The following is a 14,194-nucleotide window of genomic DNA, read 5'->3' as shown; positions in this document are numbered from 1 at the left end:
TTATCATATGGAAGTTAGAATTCAATGAGTCATTTGAAGGAAATACATCAGTTACAAGGATTGTGGTGCTTTAATGTCTGGTACACATAAAAATATTTTCCTCAGCTTACACCACAGAGCCAAGTCCTGTACCCATACACTTATATATAATCTTGCCTATTTCCACGAAATGATTTTGATATAGTCAGGTTTAAAACCATATTAAACAGGATCATTGAAATGCATATTGAAAATGCAATTTAAATGAAGGGGAAATAAAATTACTTGCAATAGGATAATATGATTACTGTAATTGAGTACAAATTTGAGAATTGAGAATTGGGCTTTCTGGGAGTTGGTGCATAATAAAATGTTATTATATGGTAGACATCCCTTATAGCAGATTAACTCTCTTATTTTCCTTACTCAGCAAAGCAATAATCTAACAATGGAAATACTTAAACTGCAAAATATACAGGGCTTACAGAATTAAAGTAAGTTTATTTAATTCTTGCTTTGGCTTTGCAATTTACAAGTCATGCACTATTTCCAGCCAGCCTGCAATTTCATCATCATTTAAATAGAAGCAATAAATAACTCATTCCATTAATTATGTGACCACTTATAAAATTAAAATATTATAATATATACACGATTATAAAAAATGGTTACAAAACAGCTCATTCATTTTTATGTTTGTTATAAAGAAATTTTAACAAAAATAAATATGCCAAATTTTTCTTAGTGTAATAATAAGCCTATAAGCATTCATTGTTTAGACATAGAGACAGCTAGTTATGCTAGCAATTAAGAAGCAGAAAAGAGTTTTATATTTAATAAATTAGTTTTCTATTGAGGTAAGACATACTATCTTACTTATAACCACTCAGCCTAAGACATATTTATTGTTTTGCATTTTCTTGGTGATGGAACTCCAGACAAGCCTCGAGTAAAGTGTTTTGTGCAGAGGCTATTGGACATAACTTTGATTAAGGTGCTGGCCTGGCAGCAGTCCCATCAGGATATATACATCTAAGGAAATAATTTACTTAAAATCTCTTTTCTCTGGATGTGATCTTGGTTGGTATAGTGCATGGTTAACATGGTTAACATCCACAAAACTTCATAATCCATACCTGGCACCTGATAGGTTGGATATGTATTTGTAAGCCTGCAATTTCATCCCCGACAGAATGGGAGAAGGAGGATGTAAATTCAAAATTGCACTTGCTTGGCTGTATAGTGAGTTCTAGAGCAGTCTAGGCTACATGAATCTGTTGGCTCTTGTCCTTAAAAATTAAGTTTATTATTGATTTGTTAATCAAGGGTACCTTCCTTACAACCTGACTACTTTAAGCAAGAAGGAAAGGAGGTTAAAGAGAACAAGAATAAATCTCAGAGGATTCAGTTCTGCGGGGTGAATTCCTTAGCATCTCCAGGCCTGTATGCAGATTCTCTCCTGGATCCAAGCAATCCACATCAGGCACCACAGCAGCCTTGTCTCTTCTCTGCTTTTCTCAGTCAGCCAGCAACCCCCCTGGACTCTCCTCCCCTGGATGGTCGATTTGCAATATAATAGCCCAGTTGGAGTCTCCAGTTCTTTCCCCCAATTCTGCACCCAGGATGGCTCCTCTCAGCTCATCACAAAGTCCATCTCAGTGAGGGTATCCATAGTGTTTCCAGGGGCAAAGCTCCCTAAGACTGCCCTCACCTGAGGCAAAGCCCGTTATCCTTCCACATGAATCTCTCTTATAAATAGATGAGAGTTGATAGATAGATAGATAGATAGATAGATAGATAGATGATTGATGGAATAAATAAAGCAAAACAAAACCACTTCAACTTGTTTCCCATGCTAATGTAAGATTCTAGGGATATGACTTTCTCACATACTCTGGTGCCTCACATTTGACCATGCCCCCTGGAGGGGGAGACCTGGTGGCACTCAGAGGAAGGACAGCAGGTTGCCAAGAATAGACTTGATACCCTATGAGAATATACAGGGGGAGGTAATCCCCCTCAGTCACAGTCATAGGGGAGGGGAATAATGGAAAAATGGGGGGGGGGGAGGAATGGGAGGATACAAGGGATGGGATAAACATTGAGATGTAACAAGAATAAATTAATAAAAAGAAAAAAAAAGATTCTAGATGGCCTGATTTCAGCAGTGACATTATTAGCTAAGGACATGGTGTTTATTAGCTAAGGATATATGGCACTCCAAGTGGCCTGGACTCAGCCACTATGGCAATAGCATTGTCAGCTGAGCAAGCAAGTTAAGAATTGCAAGCTGATAACAAGAGAAAACAAAGGAATAGCGAACTGAGACCAGCAGGTTAAAATTTCTCCACTAGTCTCCATCTCGACCCTGGCCTGGAATTTACTGCCCTTTTCTCACCCTACTTAGAATTTACCCCCTTAGACCGCTATTGTTAGTCTAGCACCCTTTAACCATTGTTCCTAAATTCTGTTTCTGTAAAGATATTTAAATCCTGACGTTTTGTAAGACGAGGGTCTTCCATCTCCACCAAGCTTAGTGGACCCCTACGTGTTGGCTTAATAAATTCCTTTGCTTTTGCATCTTCTCTGGGCTCTGTCTTTCTCCATCGGGCTTCCAAGGATAGACTCTGACGACATGAGAATAGCACTAATAAAATTAATGTTTATGTTAATGTTGAACGAAAGTCATGGCCTTTGTTTAAGGTTTCCTCAACTACCATATAAAACTAGTTTATGAGTATCTTCTACTGTGTAGCATACTATTAGGAGTGACATCATCATTTTTATCAAGTGGTCAGAAAGAAAATTATACGATTGTGCTACACATAGAGAAGATAACTTACACGGCTGATGAGACGGCTCAGTCAATAAAAGTGTTTGCTCCCAAGCCTGACAACTGATTTCAGTTCCTGGAATCTAAATTGTGGAAGGAGAGGGTTGATTTCTCTAAATTATCCTTTGAGTTTCATACACACACACACACACACACACACACACACACACACACACACACACAGACAGAGATACAAACACTGTATATATATATATATATATATATATATATATATATATATATATATATATATAGAGAGAGAGAGAGAGAGAGAGAGAGAGAGAGAGAGAGAGAGAGAAAGAGAGAGAGAGAGAGAGAGAGAGAAGAATCATTTAGGAAAGTAGATGGACGAGCAGTATAGACAGTTGAATTTGGAATTATTGACCATGACTCTGGGTTCTCATTCTCACAGGTACATTGTGAAAGAAAGAAAAATCTTGAGTACAAAGTAATTAATTAAATCAGAACATGGCATTGAAGATTTTGAAATATTTGTGAAATAGATATTCTTCATAATGACAAAACCGTTATCTACAGAAAAGAGCATCCCCAGTACCTTCATATTTAGAATACTTCTTATTGAACCAGCATGGGGGAGAGAGAGAGAGATTATAAAATCTCTTTCTTATTTCTCGTAAAGTTTGAATGAGTTAAATAATATATAAATGAGAGTAAAGTTGATAGAAATAGACAAAAAATGGCTAGCATGTTGTATTTACTAGACTATGAAATTATAGTTACTGATTGAATATTAAAGGTTTTGGGAAGATGCTAGTTCTTGACATAGTGTAAAGGATTTCACACTTAAAATCACAAGATAGATCAGTGTGGTGGCACATTCCTTCAATCCCAGTAGATTAAAGTGAGGGCAGTTCGCTGGGAGTTACTTGTTAGTTTGGTGTATATAACAAGTTCCAGGCCACTCAGACTTACACAGGGACATCCAATCTAAAAAAAATCACCACCATCACCATCATAATCATCTTGTTTATCAAACACTAGCATTTAATTAACAATTTCTTCTGTCTATTAGTTGCTTTTAGTCATAGTATTTTTTCATACGAGAAAGTAATAAAATTGCTCCTGAAATAGTAGCTGATTGGATCCAACAAGTTTGTTAAAAATTAATTATAATCAAATATTACTTACTTTCCCTAGATAAGTAGGAATAGTTATAGACTTGAGCATCCAAAATGTTACTAATGTTAGAAACTAGTATTTCGAGTTATTAATAGGTCCAACTGTTTGACAAATTTTCAGACAAAACAGAATATAATTGAATCTGTGTTTTCACAAAGTTGATGTGGAATCATGCAACAAAATAAAAAGACTGTGACCAACCTCATACAAAAGGAAAAATAACACACTGGAAAGCATGGGAAAATGCTATTTCATGTTGATTAGCCACAAATTTAGTAACTATAATAGAATGTAAAAATAAATAGTTTAAAATAAATTAGTGAGACTAGGTAAATGTTACAATTTATTATTAAACTTACAAACTTACAAAGCTTGTCTACATTGACAATTCTAAGAGAAAAATAATTTTACACACTGTTACTAGAAGCAAGAGTATGTAATAACAACTTTAAATAAAATCATACACATACTTATTAAATTTAAAATTTGAGGTCAAGAGGCTGGAGATAGCGCAGCAATTAGAGCATTTGTGCTCCTTGCAGAGAAACTTGGCTTTGTTCCCAGCACACATATTAATGACGTAACAATTTAGCTCCAATTCCATGGCATCTGGTACCTTCTTGTTACCCCTACAGGCACCAGACACATAGACAATGAAATGCCTATAGGCACTCAAAACACTCATAGATTTAAATGAAAATAAATAAGCATCTAAAAGCCAAATAGAAGGCAGAGCTGTACTGATAGCTCAGTAATAGAACTGATTGCAGAGTAGTGCCTGATGTAATGAGCCCTTCATTTTCTGTTGGTCACTTGGAAAGTGTCATCAAAATATTTGCTTAAGAAAGCAAACAAACAGCAGTACCTGAAATGACATTTATATATTATTTCATACATTCCCATCTTCTATTGTTTAGGGACAGCTTATTCTATTTTTCTTATTTATTCAAACAATGTTTTATACTCTGATTTATCCCTATATTTTTTCTGTATGGTGTTTTTCTGTCTAATCATATCCTTAGCTAAAGGTCAACTTGTTTTTTGACTTGTTCACACATCATAAATTGTTTCCATATTTTCATGGTATTGTTACAGGAACCATCTGATCATATACCCACAACATGTGCTTTTTCCATAATCATAAAAATAAATGCAAAATTCTACCTTTTGTTAACACTTGCACACTTGTTATATAATGTGCCTCACTCTCTTAATCTGGGCCTCTTTAGTCATCTACCAAGGTAGACTTCAGGTTTGGCCTGGTTGAAAATATATTTTTTTACCTTGCAACATCTTAGTAGTAGCCCCTGGTTAATGACAACATCAAATTATGATATTACATTTAATATTTCCAATAACCATCTTGAAATTATGAGTTATAATATGAGTTTTATTATTTATATTGTCTAGCATATCGAAAATCAGAGTAGGAATTATCTAGGTTTCTATGGCTCATTGTTATTAGCATTGTCCCTTGTATGTTGCTTTGAACTGAGGTATGAGTTTCAGTAAAGTGTGCTTCCTATTTTTCCCTTCTGAATCTTCCTATTTTATTATTCTATTACAGGACCTATTCCTTGTAATAACTGCTTCTAGTTTGGGTTGCTTTATAGCCTGGGGCCTGTCTTTTCTGACAAGTGACTCATGAGTGAAAGCTGTAGTGCAAAAGACTTTACGGGAAACTCTAAGGACCTTCACAAATACTACTGCCATATTCTTTCACGAGGCAAAAGGAATAACTTGTATTCAGGTGTTGAATTTTTACTAATATTTTATAATCAATCCATGAGTGATTTCCTTTCTGTGTACAGTCCTTTTTACTTCTTCTATCCCACCATTTAGTTGGTGTTTCTAAAACAAAATATCTGCCCTTCAGGATCTTCACCTTCCTCATTGCATTTAACTTTTATAATGGAAGCTGCCTTGTACAAGGATAGCACAGGTGGTACCTGTAGAACTTTATAATCACATTATTTCGTTAATTATCCTAGTCAGTTTTCTGTTAACCTTTTGAGTCATGGTTTCCTTTATATTAGTGCGCACAGTTATTTTGTAAGAGATACTTGTTGTAGTATTCACTTGTTCTGCATGAAATATAAACACTACTAAAATGACAAAAATGTTTTTTAAAAACGAAAATGTATGTTTAGACTATAATTGGCATACTGTTGTAACAAATTTTTTCCTAATTGATGTTAAATGAAGAAATGAGGAGGAACTTCACAATGACTCATGTCAAATATGACTTTTATAAAACTGAGGGCATAATTGTTGTGTATGGTGTGTGTGTGTGTGTGTGTGTGTGTGTGTGTGTGTGTGTGTGTGTGTATGTAATCCCTGGCCAGTATTATCATCAGTATTGATAGATGCATTTTACCATATTATTTCAAAAAGAAAATATAAATATGTAGATCATACTATATACCAGTAACAAATATTAATTAAAATTCAATAATCCTCATTGAATTTTTCCTATGTAAAATTAGAATTTTGTTTGAAGATATTCTTACACTGAACCAACTTTGTATGGTAGAACAATATTACAAATATTCATGACTTATTTTTATTCAAACCAATTCCTCTACCACATGTACTATCATTTCATGTAAATGGAATCTAATTAGATCTGATCAGTATATTAGTTTTCTTTGAGGATGCAGTGATATAATCATGTAATGGAGGAGAAAATTAATGCTCACGCTATTCTTGATAAAAATGCTTTCTCTTTTGCTATTTAGTAAAACTGGATACCATAAGTGTAAAATATATGCTGTTTTGCTAATGGTCAACCTAAAAAAAAGTCCCCATGCTATTAACTTAAAGTTAAAAGTAGATCTAAAGAGATTTCTCTATTGTAGGAGAACTGTGAGCTTTGCAGAAAGTAAATTGGCTAGGAAAAATTCAATGAGGTGCAGTCTAAAATGAAAAGTAAAGAGAGTGCTTTGTACAACCTGTGAGGAAGCAATTTAGATATTCGTGTTGATATCCAAGATGCCTTGTGCCTAAAAGTAATCTAAATCTGAAATGACTTGAAAGCTATTGAACAGAAACGCTCTGTCTTGTGTCATTTTTGTGTTTATCTTTGCTTGTTGATCTGACATCATGGCCAGCCATTCATTCATTATTTATTCTATCATTCCATGAGAAAAAGTACGGAAAACAAAGACTTAAAATCTAAAGTAGCTTTCATGAAAGAGATATCCTCTTTTGCCATGTATTCATGATTCTTGCTTAATATTTCATTCTGCTTAAGATGTAACTGAGAACACTTTCAGGACATTTTCAAGCTTTTCTGTTCATGTATATTTTCACATTAAGTGTCTCCTGAATGTAGAAAGATTTAACTTTTATCCCAATAAATCTATAGTAAATAATAAATCAAAACATGTCAAAGGAGGCTGGGGAGATGGCTCAGTCAGTAAAGTTCCTTCCACAGAAGCATGTTCTCATCCCCGTTGACTTCTTATGCTGAGAAAATGTGGAAAGGTGCCCAGGATGTACCTCTGCACAAGAACACACATAACCCCACATGTGCAGACCCACTCACATGCACATGTGTTCAAATTGGTATGATATCCCAAATATGTAACACATACACACATATAGTCACACATGTCAATATGCATAAGTATATACATTTTACACACATATTGCATATTTTCATTGTGGTGGTTTGAATGAGAATCTCTCCCCATAGGCTCATATGCTTGAATGCTTATTCCCTAAATGGTAGAGTTGATAGGGAATGATTAAGAGGTATGGCCTTGTTGAAGGACATATGGCCTTATGTGTAGAGAAGGAGTGTCACTGGGGTTGGGATTTGTCATCTCTAAAGGTCATGTCATTCTCAGGTGGGTCGTTCTCTTGACTCATGGTTGTACATCAGATTTAAGCTCTTAGCTAAAATTTCAGTGCCATGTTTTCATGCCTGCTGCCATGCTCTCAGTTCATGATGGTCATAGAGTCACCCTCTGAACCTGTAAGTCCCCTATAAACTCTTATTTATATATGTTATCTTCTTTTTAAAATAGTTTTTTCTTTTTAATTTGTTTGTTTTACATCACAATTGTAGCCTGCTTTCTCATCTCCCAGCCCCACCCTCTCTCCTTCACTCCCCTAACCCCTCCTTTAGTCCTCAGAAAGGGGAAGCCCTCCTCCTCTATCATCAGACCTTAGCCTATCAAGTCTTCTTTGGACTGCTTGCATCCTTTTCCTGTGTGACCTGGCAAGGCCGCCCAGCCAGGAGGAAGTGATCAATTTATGTGGGCGAGAGTCCATGTCAGAGGTAGCCTGTACTCCTCATATTATAGGATCCACGAGGAGATTGTGTATCCATAAACAACTTAGATTCTTTATGGCTTCTCTTTACCACAACAAACATGTAACTAAGACATTGAGGGTGTCCTTTATATTGCTGTCCATACTTATTCTGTGTAAGTGAATTCATCCTTGGTATTGTAAATAAGGTCAAAACCCAATATTTGACCAACAAGAAAACTCAGTATTTAAATCTGCTTGTAACCCAAGTTCGTCAATCAAAGTTTGATCCTTGGATCCCACATTATAGAAGGTGCAAACTGCCAAACATTTTCCCCTGATGCCAACACAAATACTATTTACAGCATACCAAACAGTGTGTACACATACACACAAGTACACACCAGTCATCAATCCATCGATCAATCAACCAATCAAGGTAAAACCATATAAGATATAAAACCCTAGCCTGAATAGAAGATCCATCATCACTATATAAGGCATGTAAGGCATGGTTAGCAGCTCATGGCTGCTTGCAAAGAGTCACTTTATTTTGGGTAGATGGTCACTGACGGGTTGCCCTTTTCCTAGGCGATGACGTCATAATCATGTTCATATAGACAGAACTAACTGTATTCAGTGATTTGACATTTTAAAACAAAACCATGAATTTAGTTTAGTGTTGTGTTGGGGAAGATAATGTGGGGTAATGGAAGTTCTGTATTAGGTAACAATATAATAAATGTACACTAGAAGCGTTTATGCATTATTCAAAGAATGAATAAAATTATTACTTAAGATATTTACATTTCAATTATAGATTGCCAGAAATAATTGCCAGTGTATTTGCAAGCATGTTAAATTTAATCCCTTTGAATCTTAAATAGGCCTGATATTGTCAACCTCATATCAAAGATGTGAAAATGAGACTAAAAACAACTACTGGACAGGTCTGGTATTTGAATCCAGATATGTTGGGAGACTTAAAGCAAGTTTTCACAACTTGTGAGGTGGCAAAGTCTGTTGACCTGAGTTGGATTCCACAGATTCACATGGTGAAAGATAGAAGCAATCCCCATAAGTTGTCCTTTGACTTTAACATGCCCATGCACAAATTCAATATGTAAATATAATGAGCATTTTAAAAAAAGAAAATAAAACATATAAAATTAGTGAACAAATATTTAATTTTGCGGTTACAGTTGGTTTATAAATGGAGAAAATATAATAATAACTTGATTATATTATTAATTCAGAAAATGAAACAGTAAATCACAGTTGATTTTTATCAATTATATCTACTTGCAATCACTTCAGTCTAGGATATTGCCTACTTCAACTCAATTTTATGTCTCTATTTAGATGTAACTTGTTAGTGTGGTTTCCCAGTTAAAACATGAATGTCTCACTTCTGTCCCCATTTGTCTCTGCTCTGTTACACCCTTGGGACAGTTTTGTTACATAAGCCAGTAAATCCCTTTTGGATCCACACCAAATCAATATTAGGTGATAGAAGAGCAGATAGATAATGCATATGTTGTAAAAGAAAAGGTCCGAGGATGCATTCATATCTTAAATATGCTGATGTACCTAGAATTTAAATATGTAATTGTTTTAAAGTTGAAAAAACATTTTTAACATACAAGATGCAAAATATTTGTGAATGAAGGAGATAAATCATTCTCAGAAGAATTTTGTTTAGGAACATGTGAAAAAGATTTGATATTGTTTTTAAAAGAACTTGCTTTAAACCTTTAGCAGGCTACCAAGAAGAGACTTGATACCCTATGAGCATATACAGGGGGAGGAGGTCCCCCTCAGTCACAGTCATAGGGGAGGGGAATAATGGGAAAATGGAAGGGAGGGAGGAATGGGAGGATACAAGGGATAGGATAACCATTGAGATGGAGTTTAATAAAATAAAATTTAAAAAAATAATCTGGAGTCAAAGCATCTATTTTTGGTCATCAAATCATAAATAAATATATAAACAAACAAATAAATAAGCAAGCAAGCAATTAAATAAATAAATCCGGACACAATACGGGAAAAGAAACAACACAAGGTTGATCATTGGGTTTTTGTTATTGTTGTTGTTGTTGTTTTGTTCTTTAGAGGTTGCTGCATATGGTAAAGAATCAAAATTTTTTTATTAATAAAGTATTCATATTACAATGTATCAGTTCTATCACATCATTATATAAGAGCTTTGTAAATATCAAAAATTATTTTGTCTTATTAGGGAACTAGCAACTAAAGAAAATTCCTGCGACTCAAGTTTGTAATATACAGCTACATAGAATGACCAAATTCCTTAATCACTCAATAAAAAGGGATTACCTTTATTTCTGGCTTCTATACTTTACTCATTGCTTCAGAGCAGTGTCTTTACCAGTTTCCACTGAAACGTTGTGAAAATTCTGTTGTCTCATGTAGGAAAATGGACAAAGTCATACAAAACTAAAATAAGAGCATTTGACATTTTTTCTCATGCTAAAAAAGTCTTTAAAATATTCCATAGACATTATTGAACAGATATGTCACAATTCATACAGTAAATAGTCAAAATGACATTGTTTATAATGGTTGTACGTCAGATCATTTGTAGAAGTAATCTTAAGGGTTGAATTACATTTTAGCATTTCCGTTAATCATGAAACAGCTTTTAACAATTTAAAATTATAATCCAAGGCTCAATGGTTAAATTCAGTGATAGCAAAATAATTGGCTTCTGAAAACTTCCACTTGCCCTTTCCTTTCTAAGATGTGCCACTGAGTTTTATAGGTAGAAATACTTCATGTTCTCTTTCCAAATGTGCCAAATATCTTTTATCATCCATCCACCTTTCTTTGAGTATTTTCCACTCAAACCGTACCTTCCCTGTGAAATTTAGGACTATGTTGAGGACTACTTGGATTTTTTTCTGTCTCCCTCTATCTACAGAAGTTTGGGATTATAGACAGGCACTATGGGTAATATGGTATGTTGGGAAAAGAATACAGACCTTAAAGTATTTTGCAGAGCATTTGACCATCTGATCCACATCTCTAGCCCCAGTAAAAAATTTCCCCTATTCATTTCTCATCATGTTTCTTTATGGTATAGATTTTGGCATTTTATAGCATTCTGGACCTTCAGTCTGAGTGGTATATAGTATTCACAGGTTGATTTTTGTGCCTTCAGACATAAGTTTACCTGTGAACAAAAATTTGGTGTAATCAGAAAAATTGAACACCATATCCATTGTACAACTGAAATGTCTTGAGAGTTTCTTGGGCTATTGTGAGCACTTTCATTTCATTTTCAAACCGTATTGCCTGTTGAGAGAACACTGCTTCATTATTGTTGCTCAGTTGATGTATATCATTGTAACATATTGTAAGATTCAACGGTGATAATGGTTTTCACTCCTTTGTTGTGACCCTCGTACCTTGATTCATCCTATGGGGAAAGAGTGCAAGGAAGAAGAAAACAATTGCACAGTTTCGGGGAACACAGTGGGAGGCAGAGACATGTTATGTTGTGAATCAAAATATGCATAGGACACAATTCTGTCTGCTCTTAGAAAATAAGTCACCAAATATTACTGGGTTCCTTTGAGGCTGCCAGTGGATGTAATAATGACATGCAGAAATTTTTATATTTATTAAAAGCTTTAGGTACTGTAGCTAGATGGATTCTCTGCTTTTCTGCTTCTACTGTACTGGCCTGGAGTGCATTTCATCACATGGCCTATTACCTGTTATTACTCTCCTTCTGGCGTCTGTTTCTTCATCCGTGTCCCAATGGCAACTCCCTTTCATCCCCCACTAGAGAAACCTTTTCAGAGTCAGAAAGTTCCATCTTCACACTCCAGCCCAGCTATTGACCCTTCAGCTATTTATTTAACCAATCAGAAGATGATGGAGAACAATTTTTAAAAAATATTGAGACAGTAGATACTCCATAATAATTATAATGTCAAAGTCCTACCTGTGTTCAGATCTGCACAGAAATCAGCATTTGAATAAAACAGAAAATCTTTATGCAGTGTAAAAAAAATATTGTCCTACCCATCATAGTGTTCTACTTGTATGTTTCTGGGACCCGTCTGGATCCTTCTATTTCCCCATTCTCCCATGCTTCTCTCACCTAGAGTCTCAATAGGATGTCCTCCCCTCTGTCCCATATCCCTTGGGCTAGTGTCCAGATATAAGTGAGTATATACCATTTGTCTCTTTCTGCTTCTGGGTGAACTCACTCATTATGATCATTTCTAGTTCAATCCATTTGTTCACAAATTTCGGGTATTCCTTGCTTTTAATAGCTGAGTAGTATTCCATAGTGTAAATGTACCACAGTTTCTTTATCCATTCTTCTAATGAGGGATACTTAGGCTGTTTCCAGGTTCTAGCTATTATGAATAAGGCTGCTATGAACATGGTTGGGCAAATGTTCTTGTGTACTGGAGCATCTTCTGAGTATATTCCAAGGAGTGGAATAGCTGGGTCTTGATAGGCCCAGGGGTACTGCTCAAACTATGGCACCAGCCAAGGACAAGACATACAGTAAATTTCAAACCCCCTACCCAGATCTAGCCAATGGACAGGACATTCTCCACAGTTGAGTGGAGAGTGGGGACTGACTTGCACATGAACTCTGGTGTCCCATATTTGACGACGTCCCTTGGATGGGGAGACATGGCCGCACTCAGAGGAAGGATAGCAGACTACCAAGAAGAGACTTGATACCCTATGAGCATACACAGGGGGAAGAGGTCCCCCTCAGTCACAGTCATAGGGGAAGTAAGTAAGGGGAAAAAGGGAGGGAGGGAGCAATGGGAGGATAAAAGGGATGGGATAACAATTGAGAGTAATATGAATAATGAATAATATTATCCCCCAAAACAAAATAATGGGGAAAAAGATGGCAGATTTCAAAAGAGTTGGGAATTTCCATTTATACACAGTGAGCAGCAACAAAAATTATGAATTGATATTAATTGGTATACCAAATTTAGGGAGTAAAACTATTTTCAATTTAGGGAACTACAACATAAGCCTCCAGATAAGTGAAGCTATAAACACCAATTTGTGCTAAAAATGGTTGGTTATTTCAAAAAGTTTGACTTAATTTATTAATAATTTTATTTTCTGGATTATAATATGACTACAACATCTCCTTTCCGTTCCCTACACAAATCCTTCTAATAACTCTCCTGGCTCTCTTTTAAATTCATAACCTTCTTTTCATTAAGTGTTATCATATATTTATATGTATGTGCATAGTTATATATCTTCAATTTTTCTAATCATTAAAAGCAATATTTTCTAAGTGGTCATTTTTAACACTTTTATTTTTTTTTTTAATTATTCTGCAGAAAAGAGAAAATATTTGGAAAGCATCTTAAAGATCCACATTATTTTTCACTTATGGAACTCCTTTTCTTCATCACCTATTATAGAATATAAATACTAGTTTTGAAAATTATGAATGTCATGTATATGTGTAATATATTTCTACAAAATATATGCTATCTTTTATACATATTATATTGCAGCAGAAGTATTGGAATTAGATTTCTGAATGTCTTAAAATTATCAATTAAGAGAGCGAAAAGAGTGATTTTTTTTTTATTCCAAGATAATTGGAAATCAGCTATATAATGGAAAGTTAGAAACTGTTGAGGAAGATGTGACATGTGTTTTGGAGAAATTTGGTGCTTTTACTCCTGTTGGGCACTGTTTTAAGTTTAAATTCAGAAATTTAAACCTCTGTGAAGAAAAGCACCTTGACAGAAAGGCGTTATAAAAAAAACTAGCTATTATAGGTTTGACTCGGATACAATGCATTTTTTACTTGTTAATACAAGTAGGCACTGTGTCACAAAGACCAATGTGATATGATGTCTGCCAGGAAGGAATCCCTCTCATAATGGAGAATCTATCTATTTCTAATACTTTTGCCAGGGACGCTACTATACTAATGAGCTTTTGTTTTAAAAA

General features: G+C 35.0%; 1 pseudogene; it reads right to left on the bottom strand.

Moving 5' to 3' along the window:
• The window catches only part of LOC127210480 (activated RNA polymerase II transcriptional coactivator p15-like), a 174,505-nt pseudogene that overhangs the window by 138,305 nt on the left and 22,006 nt on the right, over positions 1-14,194 (bottom strand).

The sequence above is a fragment of the Acomys russatus genome, chromosome 28, assembly GCF_903995435.1.
Source record: "Acomys russatus chromosome 28, mAcoRus1.1, whole genome shotgun sequence".
Taxonomy (NCBI): Eukaryota; Metazoa; Chordata; class Mammalia; order Rodentia; family Muridae; genus Acomys; species Acomys russatus.
Note: the sequence above shows the minus strand (reverse complement) of the source record. Positions and strands in the feature narration are given on the sequence as shown.